We start from the raw sequence: 12,473 nt of genomic DNA, 5'->3' as shown, positions 1-12,473 counted from the left end.
CCTTTAACATCTGCCGGACGATGCTGAGGATGTTCTAAGAGGCTGTGGTGGCCAGTTCTATCATGTTTGCTGGTGTGTGCTGGGGCAGCAGGTTGAGGGTAGCAGACACCAACAGAATCAACAAACTCATTCGTAAGGCCAGTGATGTTGTGAGGGTGGAAATGGACTCTCTGACGGTGGTGTCTGAAAAGAGGATGCTGTCCAAGTTGAATGCCATCTTGGACAATGACTCCCATCCACTCCATAATGTACTGGCTAGGCACAGGAGTACATTCAGCCAGAGACTTATTCCACTGAGATGTAACACTGAGCGCCATAGAAAGTCATTCCTACCTGTGGCCATCAAACTTTACAACTCCCCCCTAGGAGTGTTGGACACCCTGAGTCAATAGGCTGGTCCTGGACTTATTTCCACTGGGCATGAGTAACTTATTATTATTTAATTATTTATGATTTTGTATTTCTTCACTATTCTTGATTGGTGCAGCTGTAACGAAACCTAATTTCCCTCGGGATCAATAAAGTATATGTCTGTATTAGCTTTCAATAAATCAAAGTACTGAGTACAGAAGATGGGATGTTATGTTGAAGTTGTACAAGATGTTGGTGAGCACTAATTCGTAAAGATACAAATAAGGTCGAATAGAAAAAATTTACAAGGATGTTGCCAGAACTGGAGAACCTTAGTTATAAAGGAAAGATTGAATAGGTCAGGACTTTATTCCATAGAAGGTTGAGGGGAGATTTGATAGAGGTATACAAAATTATTGCATATTGAAATACAGTGTGGACTAAGCCCTTTAAACCATGCCTCCCAGCAACCCCAGCTTAATCACAGCACATTTCACAATAACCAATTAACCTACTAACTGGTACATCTTTGGACTGTGGGAGGAAACCTGAACACCTGGAAGAAAGCCATACAGTCATAGGGACAACATACAAGCTCCTTAGAGAACAGCAAGGTAGATGTCTCTGAATGAATGAACAAGCTGGAATGAGGGTTATAGATAAGGAAAATGCAAGTAGGCTTTTCCAATTGAGGTTGGATGGGACTACACAAGAGGTCATTGCTTTAGGGCGAAAGGTAGAATGTTAAAGGGAAACGAGAAATTTCTTCAGAGTGTCATGAGTGTGGAACAAGCTGGTAAGCGGTGCATGCAAGCTCGATTTCAACGATTATTGAGAAGTTTGGATAGGTGCATAGGTGACGGGTATGGAGGGAGGTGGTCCGGATGCAAGTCAATGGGACAAGGCAGTTTAAATGATTCTTCACAGACTATATCGGCCAAAGGACACATTTCTGTGCTGTACTTTTCTATGACAATGAAAGCAAGCATACTGTAGCTTCTTTACCATAATGACCATCTGCATTGCAACTTTCAAGGACATATGGACATGCAACCCAAGATCCCTGTACTCTTAAAGGTTCTGCCACTTAGTATACTTTCCCTTGCAAATGACCTCCCAGAATATATGCACGAGACTTCAGCCATTTCTTCAACTTCATTTCCAACTGACCTACACCTTGCCAAAGCCTGTTACAACCTTCTTCACCATTCACAACTTTGCCAATATACACACACAAAGACAGGCATCCCAGAACTGACCCATGCACTTCAGATGTCACAGAAAAATGCTCCTCCACCATGCCTGCCGTCTCTGACTAAGCCAATTTTCTATCAAATTTACCCTCTCACCATGGATCCTTTGTAACTTAATCTTCTGGAACAGCCTACCATAAAGGATCTTGCCAAATAATTTAAGGTATCCAATGCCCTAACCTTCTCATTTTGTTGCTTCAAAAAGGACAAATGAGAGAGCACTTCCCCACACAGAGGCATGCTGACCATTCCTAACAGATCCACACTTGATAAAGCATGGGGAAAAAAAAACATTCAACAAATTTCCCCAGCACTGATGTAAGCTCAGCTATCATTTCCTAGATCATCTATGTTGCCCTCAAATAAACAACACTAGCTAGTCTCTAGTCTTCTCACCATGGCTGAAGGAAATACAGAGATCTTTGTCAAGTCCCTAGAAATCTCCTCCATTACTTCTCTCAATATACTGGGATAGATCCCCAGAGACCACTATACTGTTTTTCATGAGGCCCAACACCACCTTCTTCCCAGTGTGCCCTAGAATGTGAACATCCTTCTCCTTGTGATGCTGATGCTCACTTCCACTGACCTCCAGTGGACCTATCCTTTCCTAGATTTCCCAATGTACATACAAAATGCCTCAGGATTCTCCTTAATCTGACTTTAAGGACATTAAGGCTCCTTCAACTTTAGCTCTTGTAATTCTGGTTTCTTTCCATATACCTTTATCTTCCTCACAGACTTGTCTGATTTCAGCTTCCTAAACCTTACCCAACTTCACCCCTCCCCCCTTTGACTCAATTTACAATGTCTATGCCATCCAAGCTTTCCAAATCTTGTCTTCTTCAGAAAATGCTGGCCCTGAACTCGAACAAGCTGTTACAATTAGCCTTTGCCAATTTAGCATTTTATCATGAGGACCAGTCTTACCTATAAAGATCTTAGAATTTAAGGAATTAGGATCACCGTTCCAAAATTAGCTCCTTACTGAAGTCTGAATTATCTGGCTTGACTCACTTCCCAGTACAAGGTCTCATACAGCAGCTTTTCTGGTTGGGCCATTGTTTCAAGAAACCCTAAGATGCATCTAACATATTCTGAGCTATTTATTCACCTGTAACTAATTCAATGTTGGGAAAATTAAAATTACCTGGAACAACCCTGTTTTTAATATCTCTCTATGATCTGCCCACATAGCTGTTCCAACATCTCCCACTGGCTATGATGAAGCCTATACTATAAACATTATCGTACTTACATCATTCTTCTTCCCAAACTCTACCTATGACTGCTCCAAGACAAATCTCTACATCCTACAAATAATCATTTTCAGTAACATATCAGGCCCTCCCTAATGCACAGGATATTTGTGCTCAAGTCTCTGTAGCAGGACTAGAATATTTAGTCAAAATATGATAAAGTATTATCCACTAGCATGCTTCTAATTACATGATGTTAATTTTCCTGATCACTGCCCAAAGTTTGTTCTAGTTTTTCATTCCCACATTCTGGATTCTCAAAAACTTAACCTATATCCAGTTTTATTGATAGAATATGGAGTATACAGATGAATGGGTTTGAAACTTCATACAAGATGTTGCCCATGATTATTGCAAGGTAGCACAGTGGTATGGCTAGTTGACTACTGCCTCACAGCTTCAGCAATCTGAGCTCAATCCCCACTTCAGTGTTGAGTTTGCATGGGTTTCTGCAGTGACTACATGAGTTGCCTCCCACGTTTCAATCACATGGTTGTGGATAGGTTAAAAGGCCATCAAATTGCTTCTACAGTAACCAAATAGAATCTGGGGGAAGCTGATATAAATGTGCAGAAAATTATTTTTTTTAAAAAAAGCACAACTGGGTATTTCATGGTTGGTATAAACTCAATGGGCTGAAGAGCTTGCTTCTGTGCTGTATAACTCAGTGATCAAGTTAGAGGACTTCGGAAAAGAAACAAAAAACATATGCGCCTGTCGCAGACAATATAAAATATAATCCCATCTCAAATCAAATATCAGTATCAAATCACCTGAACACAGATTGAGATACTAAATGATGGTCAAGGGGATGTTTTCCTCAAACTTAGAAATCAGTGGAACATATTTAAAATGAGGCACCTGAGAGAAAAAAGAACTTCTTCCCCCACCCCAAGTCCCAAATTGTTGGAATTTCCCATCTAGAGAATTACAGATAATGAATTATTGAATAAATGTATGGTCTATATAGGAATTGAGAATTATAGGAAATATCTAATTGAAGATTCAAAAGGGAATACGCCTATTCCTTCTGTTTTAGTGCTAGCCATTTGAGGGAAAATGCCTAGTAATGTAGGCTAGTCTCATTTTCCTTGGCTATAGGGGATATAAATGCAATGAATTTCTAAAATAATCTACAAGTCATTATTTGTCCCACACACAATTCATTTCAGCACAATTAATTCATTCAATTTGTTTTTTTTTAAAAAACCCTCAAATGAAGAGCAGTCAGACAGACAGACACACACACAATGTGTTACTAACGGGAGATTTTGGAATGTTATTAAAATATAGCAAGTTCTGGTAACTGTTCTGTGGATATCCAAGTTGAGCACCATAAAGACAAACATTTTGATCTTGTCCAGGTAATGTTCTGACAAGGCATGCATGTGTTCTTACAATGAAAAGAACCAGAGTGTTCTTTTCCATAGCACGTCAAAGGACACAAGTATAAAAGAACTTGCTTTGTAACAAAGCATATACTGTAACTGCATTTGCAAATTTTGGTTTGTTATGGATTATATTTTTAATCAAAGTAAATACACAAAAATTTCAGTCTGTAGCCATTAGAATCTATAGATAATCTGAAAAGTTTAATCTAAAACAGATTCTTGGTTATCTTCACTATGTATCAAGAATAACAAAGTAGGTTCAAAGGTAAAGTCGATTGAATTTTCATACTTATCCAAGATAAAAATACACAATAGTTAACAATAATTGCTTCTACAAGACATTCTGCAGATGCTTGAATAATACACACAAAATGCTGGAAGAATTCACCAATTCAGGCAACATCTACGTAGGGAAATAAGCAGTTAATATTTCAGGCCAAGACCCTTTATCATGACTGGAAAGGGGGCAGAAGCCAGAATAAGGTGGGGAAGGGGAAGGAGTACAAGTTGGCAGATGATAGGTGCTACCAGGTGAGGTGGGCAAGGAAGGGGGAGGGGGAAACGAAGTAAAAGCCTGAAGAGAGTTGGTGGAAGTAGTAAAGGACTAAAGAAATAACCTAAAAGGAGAGAGCAGTGGATCATGGAAGAAAGGGATTGAGGGGACCAAGAGGGAGTTAGTGGGCAGGTGAAGAGAAGAGATTTTTTTTAAACTGACTCTTGAAAACCTTCACTGCCTGGGTGCTAATGTCTAAAATTGCCTTCCCAAACTTAAGAAATTTACTGCAACTATGCCTGGGTCTTCATGTTTTAGCAGTTTTGCAATTACTTAAACACGTGAAATTCTAATTGCTAGCCATTTGCTCTTTCAGCTTGGCATAACACTGTTCCTTCAGTTAACTATTTTCTAGTCATTCATTTTGCCCAACCATATTTAAAAACTTACATTTTAACTGAACCTAAACTGTTTTTACAAAGTAATTTCAATGCTGCAAAATGTTACCATGCAGGTTTGAGGGAAATACCTAGATAAAGAACCAAAAAGTTGATTACCGTATGGAATTGTTCTATAGTTCAACAACACACAAAATGAAGATAACTTAAGAAATCAGCAGTTGTTATTTCCTCAAATTAACATTTTAAATTTTAGTTGATTTAGGGTGGAGTACAGAAAATGAGGGGAAAAATACATGCAGTAATCAATAAAAGCAAAATTAGAGAAAATGATTCAAGGTACAATTTACAGAACTTGCACTATAATTTAGGTTATACAAGTTCCACCTATTGTTTCACTAGACCATGAAAGAACAAACCGGAGGTAAAATGTGCAACTATGAAGTGAAAATATTGCAACATTCATCATTTCATTTACTAGAAAAATCACTGAAATAATCCAAAACTCATACTATAAACTTGCCCAAATCACGTTCGTCAATGCCTGTTCTAAAGACATGGGGCACTGAAAATTTCAATCAAATCTAATGTTAGTGAAACAAGCAGATTTTCTTTATCAACTTCAGAATGAAGATGTTTGTATCTGTGAAAACACAATTGTTACCACCGTTCCCAAAAAAATAGAGCAATGTTAAATATATTGGTGTTCCCTTTATCCTAAGAATTAAACAAAATTTAAGGGTCTTCAACATGATAAATAGCTTTTGTGCAGGGAATGTTGCCTATTTCAACGGATTTCACAAACTGGAGAGTTTTCTCCTCCTCTCCCCCCCCCCACCCCCCAATCTGAATATGATAGAGAAATTCAATTCAAACTCATCTACCATCCACCTCCCCTTCTTCCAAAAGGCATCCTTTTGGGGTGCGGGTCAATCAAAGACAACAGATGCTCAAAAATTTGGGGATTCAACTGCCTAATTATATTGCATTTCTACAAACACAATCCAATTAGATTTGGGGAGTGGAAGAGAAAGTAAGGAAGGGAAAATAATATTTTGTTCCTTATTCAAGTCACTTGGATAGCAATAAAGATTTAATTGCATACAAGTACAATTACTGTTACTTAAATGAATCAAAACTAACAGCATTTTAAATTTTAGCCACAGTCACTATTAAAAATTAGAACCAAGTTAAAGAATGGAGGTGCCCAGCGATAAAAATCAAAATCATCAATACAATTAGTAAGCAGACTTTAAATGACTGGATATGCAATTTCAATTTTGAAAATACTTGCAGCACTATTGAACACTTCCAAGTGACGACTGCATTTTCAAATAAATATTACTGTATTAGTAAGATAGCAAACATGATATTGACCGATACTGTCAGTGTGAGCAATACAAGAAAGTACTTTTATGCATAGTACACACAATATGGAATAAATTGCAAGTTGAAGGAAACTATTGAGTTTCATCTAACAAGCTTGACTAGGACAGCAAAGTTTAAACAAGGTGTGACTCACATTGCATAACAGTTCCAATACTTTCTAGAATTTCTTCAGTCCTAAAGTAACTCAGTCCAGTAGACTTCTGTTACTTCACCCAAAAAGTTACACTATATAGGTTATTATTCCTTGACGTATAGTCAGACAAACTTTGCAACAAAGACAACACTCAACAGCAATGCAAAGTAGGAGCAACACACACACAAAATGCTGGAAGAGTATCTATGGAAAAAAAGTACAGTCAATGTTTCAGACCGAGACAGAGTTCCTCCAAAATTTTATCTGTGTTGCTCAGATTTCCAGCATCTGCAGATTTTACTTTCCTTCTCCTGTCCCAACCACACCTAGGTAGAAGGAGCATTCATTTCACATACAAGTTAAATGTACCAGATTTAAAATGTTGCAAAATATCCCAAATTAATTCACAAACAAGTAAACATTGGATTCCAAGCCACATTGGAAGATAAGGACTTAACAGCTATACCAGTTCAGAGGCATTAACTTGTAACAGACTTGGTCTAATGGTCTAAACGGCATTTTTGTTGTTTTAGAAATCACAATACAGACATTTTGTTGAACTAATATTGCAGGCTTTTTACATAGCTATAATCTTGCTCAAAAAGTTGTTTGACACAGATGCTTTAATTTTCATTCTTCTATAATGTTATTTACACAAAAGTCCACTTTATTCCTGAAAATCACTGACAAAATTATCAGGAGATAATGCTTATGACAGAGGGAATTCTTCATTCTGCAATGAACGTGCACAAAACAGTACACAGATTTTTTTTTAAAGTTAACTACCCGGTATCTGCTTATGACAATGTCAGTATCCATCTCAGATACAATAGATCAACTTTGGGATTTCACTGCTGTCAAGAGGGCATCATGCAGAAAACAAAACATTAATGGGATCAGCATCCAAATCACCACAGAACATATACAATACAAAGTTTTATCAAAATGTCTAATACGCTTAGTTTTAATTATTCCTCAGATTTTAATGCACTCCTGTTAGCAGCAATGTAGCAGTTGATTATCATTATTTCCAAAAACAAATCGTATGCATACTTAATCATATAATTACAATTTTTAGTTTTGTCGGCAAAGCCATTATTTTCTATTTTAACTAAGGCAATGCCGACAGACTCATCCAGCATCTTAATCTTAATAGCATTTTATCCTTTAACATTGCAATAGATTCTGTTTGCTAACACCTCCATGCAATTCATGGTGAACCCGTTCCGACACCCATGACATCCAAGATGCAGTTCAATAAATCTGATTAAAAAAAAGTAGATTGCTGCAATTTCACTACGAAAATAATGCAATCTGAACAAAACACACCAGAAGACTCGGTGGAAATGAAATGCACCGGCCAGTAGCTTGCTTGCGAGCTCAGCCTGCCTCTGCCCTCACACAGACGCACGGGAGTTAGAGACCCTCAGCCCTAAGAGAAGAAACCAAGTTGAAGCCCACCAACCATGACTGGGCCCTGAGGCGTAGGCTGCAAATGGCGCTCTCACCTCACCCCACGCCCCCTCGTTTCGCACCTCACGAGTTATAAGCGGGGAAGAATACTGTTGAAAATAACTAACCCCGGCGTGAGCTTCGTGCCACACCCCCCTCCGTCTAGCTCAACGATTCCTCTCGCACAGAGAACCCCTCTTTGGTACTGAGATCACCCCGTCCGAAGGGGCTGCCCCCGAGAACCGGCAACAAGCACCCCTTCCCCTGCCCCCCCCCCCAACAAACCATCGCTCACCTCGCGCGCACAGCCCTTGGGTTTAAAGGCCCGCACGAGACCGAGCCAGAACCAACCAATCTTCACACCGGAAAACTCGCCGCCCCAACCTGATGGACATTCTTCCGAACGAATCGAAAGGGGAGATGATCTGGCGTCCACCCAGTCACCGAGAACAGTGAAGGCGGGGCCTCCAAGGAGGCAGCAGGTTAGGCTGAGTGGGACTACTTGACATCACACATAAAGTAGCCCATAGCTTCAGTCTTAGATTGATTGATGAAACACGTAGCCAATCAAAAACAAAATTTCGTAGCAGCTTTATTTGGAAGAGACAATAACAGTAGGAGCAAGGCGGGACCCTGATACTATATTGTGAACAAATATATGCAAGCAATGCTAATAAAATACACAGGTATATATAATTTGAGAAAAAACTTTTTCGTAAAAATAATATTCGGGACTATTTCTATTACTTAATCGCAAATCGCAAATTTATTGTCCATCCTTAATTCCCTATATTTTTAAAGTTCTGAAAAGCTTCACCAATCTGAAATGTCAAACTGTTTCTCTATCCAAACATGTTGCCTAACTTTTTGTATGTTTCTGGAGTTTCTTTTTTTTTGTTCATAATTGTACTTGAACTGTAAGAGGACAGTTAAGTGTCAAATGATTTTTTTGTGAGGTGGAGTTAAATATAGGCAAAGATGACAGATCAAGGATAGCAGAACTTCCGTCTTAAATCGTGGCTGACAATTCAGTGTACGGCTGAGGAAAGCTTGAAATGATGGAAGTGCGATCTTTTGGATGGGATGTTAAACGGAGATCCTTGTCTTTTCTTTTGGCTGGACATGAAAGAATTTATAGCAACATGTCGTGGAGTATCAGCTGTTATTACCCCGATCTGAAACCAGAAAATGCAGCAAACCAGGCAGCATCTGTGGAGAGAGAAACAGCGCTGTAAGTTGATAACCTTTCTACAGAAATTCTATAAACTGCAATATGCCAACTCAGAAGATGAGATAGTTTTTCTTCAGCTTAAATTGGACTTCTTAAAAACGTACAAGAGGCCAATGACGGATGTTAGAGTGGGACAGACATGTGGTATTCTGCCTCCACAAATGTATCTTAAGAACGGAGAAATTCCAGACCTTTCTGTATTTACTTTAGATTTCCTGTCCTCATCATTCCACAGTCATCAACAACCACCCTCCTCACCACCCTTTCAAGGCTGAATACCTTCACACTTCTCACCAATCTCCCACATGCATCAATATTCCTCACACTTATCAACAAATCCAAATTGTCATTCTCCCAAATGCTCATCGCCCCACTAATCAGACACCTTCCTACTCAGCGGACACATCAACAACTGCACACTCACCAGTCCCAGACACTCACTAACATTGTCCCCCCGCCCCCCCATGCCGTCAGTTCCTCTAAATGATGCAGTCACCCTGAAGTTATCTCTTTGTGATTGCATTCCAGCAAGGGCTTCAGTTTCCTCCTGCTGCCAAAAATGTGCGAGTTGGTAGGTTAATTGGCCTGTATAAATTTCCTCTAGTGTGTAGATGAGAGTTAAAATTGAAAGGAGTGAGAATAGATTATTTGGAAGATTGATAGAAGAATAAAGTTGGTCTGTAAGCCAGCATAGATGATGATGCTGTATTCATTCAGGCGTGACAACTGTACTGTTCTGCATGTGGCCACAAGAAACTGCAGAACGTTGTAGACGCAGCTCAGCACATCACAGAAACCAACCTCCCCTCCATGGACTTTGTCTATATTCCTCACTGCCTCAGAAAAGCAGCCAGCATACTCAAAGACCCAACCCATCCTTAACATTTTCTCTTCTCCCCCTTCCATCGGGGAGAAGATACGAAAGCCTGAAAGCTCAAGAACAGTTAATTGCTAATTAACTGCTAGCCATTTGGTCTTCCAGCTAGGCGTAACACCCATTCTTCAGTTAACTATTTTCTAGTCTTTCAATTTGCCCAACCATATTTAAAGCTTTCATTTTAATTCAACTGTTTTTTTTTTAAAAAAAGTAATTTCAACACTGCTAAAAGTTACCAGGCAGGTTTAATGGAAATATATTTGGATAAAAATCAAAAATGTGACTGCTATATGGAATTGCTCTATATTTCACCAACACACAGAATGAAGATCACTAAGAAATCAGCAGCTATTATTAAGACTTTAGAGTAGTTCAATAATATGATCAGATGGCCTCTTGGCCTCTTAATTTACTTCATTATGACCTTGCACTTTATTGTTTACCTGCACTGCACATTTTCTGTAGCTGTTGCACATTATTCTGCTTTTTGTTATTGTTTTGCTTTCTTTACCGCAATGCACTGTGTTATGAATTGATCTGTATGAACAATATACATAACAAGCTTTTCACTTTTTCTCAATGCATGTGACAATAATAAACCAATTCCAATTCTGTTGCAGGTTGTTCTATCATCTTCCTGCCTTGTGACTTGGAAAGGCCTTTGGGTGTCAGGAAGAAAAGAAAATTTTACGGGACACACTGATGTGCTCTTTGTGGCCATTTTCTAGCCAATATTATCTCCCAGGATTGTGTTGGTGGAGAATTCAACAATTGAAATATCACTTGTCAGTCTATGGCTGAGTATTGTGTGGATCTTATGGTTCATTCATTTGATGAGGAGCAGTCAATGGAACTGAGAAGCTCATTGATGAAGCAGCTGTGCCAGTGACCCTGCTTTGAAGAAAACCTGCAGTGATTATGCTGTGGATGACTGACCCCCAAAAATCACACCTACTTTCTTTTGTGGGAAGTATGACTCTATCTACTGGAGTTTTTCCCTTTGATGCCCACTAAATTCATTTTAACAACCCACAGCCAAATGTTGCCTCATTGGCAAGGTAAAGCTCGCCCCACCATTGAGCACATCAATATGAAGCATTGTTGCTGGAATGTAGCATCCGTCATCAGGGATCTCCACTACTCAGGCCATGCCCCCTTCTCGCTGCTGCGATTAGAAAGAAGGTACAGGAGCCTCAGGACTCACACCACCAGACTCAGGTACGGTTAATACCCCTCGACCATCTGGCTGTTGAACCAAAAGGGGATAATTTCCCTCAACTTTACTTACCCCATCGTTGGAAGACTCACTTTCAAAGATTCTTCATCTCATATTCTCAATATTTATTGTTTATTTATTTATTATCGTTATTACTTTCTTTTTGTATTTGCAATCTTTGTTGACTTTTGCACGTTGGTTAAACACTCAAGTCAGTGTGGTCTTTCATTGATTCTATTAATGAGTATGCCCACAAGAGAATGAATCATGTGGTTGTTAATGGTGACATATATGTACTTTGATAATAAATTTTACTTTTAACTTTGAACGACAGTCATTCTTACTTCACCTCTGGAATTCTGTTCCCTCCCATGTTTGGACCAACACTGTGATGAAGTCCAGGACTGAGTGGCCCCGTTAAAACTCAAACTTGGCTGGAGTGAGTTGCTTACTGATGAGTAAGTGCCACTATCAATGACAACTCCCAATACTTAGTTGGTGTAGTGAGTAGATTGATAGGGAAGTGTTAAGGTGGATTAGTTTGGCCCTTGTTTTTGTGAAAATGAACATTCCTGAACAATATTTGTGCATTGTCGATCAGATGCTAATGTTGTAATAGGACTAAAATTGCTTGACTCAAGCACAGCTATTTCTGGAGGACAAACATTACTATCACTGGGATGTTGTCAAGTTCCATTGCTTTTGCAACATTCAACACTGCCAACCATTTCTTGATATTGCATTGAGCAAAGAAAACTGACTGAAAACTCACTCCTGTGATGGTGGGGTTCTTGGGAGAAAGATGAGATAATATTTTTATGTCAAAATAAATATTTTTCATAATAATAAAAAGATTATTTACATGAATAAATCAGGCAATGCCTCTTCACTCTTACCTTCATACTGAACTCTTTAAGTAGTGCTTTATTAATTACATTCCTTAAAACTAATAGGACTATTGCCTCTCATGTGGCCCCTGGCATGGTACACCACCGCTATAACCGATGGGTTTCCTCTCCCAGTCCAGCCC

General features: G+C 39.0%; 1 protein-coding gene across 6 annotated transcripts in view; it reads right to left on the bottom strand.

Moving 5' to 3' along the window:
- LOC132406070 (guanine nucleotide-binding protein G(I)/G(S)/G(O) subunit gamma-7) overlaps positions 1-8,547 on the bottom strand; it is a 148,957-nt gene extending 140,410 nt beyond the window's left edge. For 2 of the 6 annotated variants that reach the window (XM_059991269.1, XM_059991267.1), the window contains exon 1: positions 8,415-8,547. The gene's annotated coding sequence lies outside the window, so the exon portion shown is untranslated. Of the gene's footprint in view, positions 1-7,996; positions 8,100-8,247; positions 8,386-8,414 lie in introns of those variants that run through there. The other 4 variants (XM_059991273.1, XM_059991270.1, XM_059991272.1 and 1 more) reach the window with 3 other exon arrangements.
- Between the last annotated feature and the right edge of the window lie 3,926 nt (positions 8,548-12,473).

Source organism: Hypanus sabinus, chromosome 16 (assembly GCF_030144855.1).
Source record: "Hypanus sabinus isolate sHypSab1 chromosome 16, sHypSab1.hap1, whole genome shotgun sequence".
NCBI classification, from domain to species: Eukaryota; Metazoa; Chordata; class Chondrichthyes; order Myliobatiformes; family Dasyatidae; genus Hypanus; species Hypanus sabinus.
The sequence above is the reverse complement of the archived record's forward strand: the minus strand, read 5'-3'. Positions and strand labels throughout refer to the sequence as shown.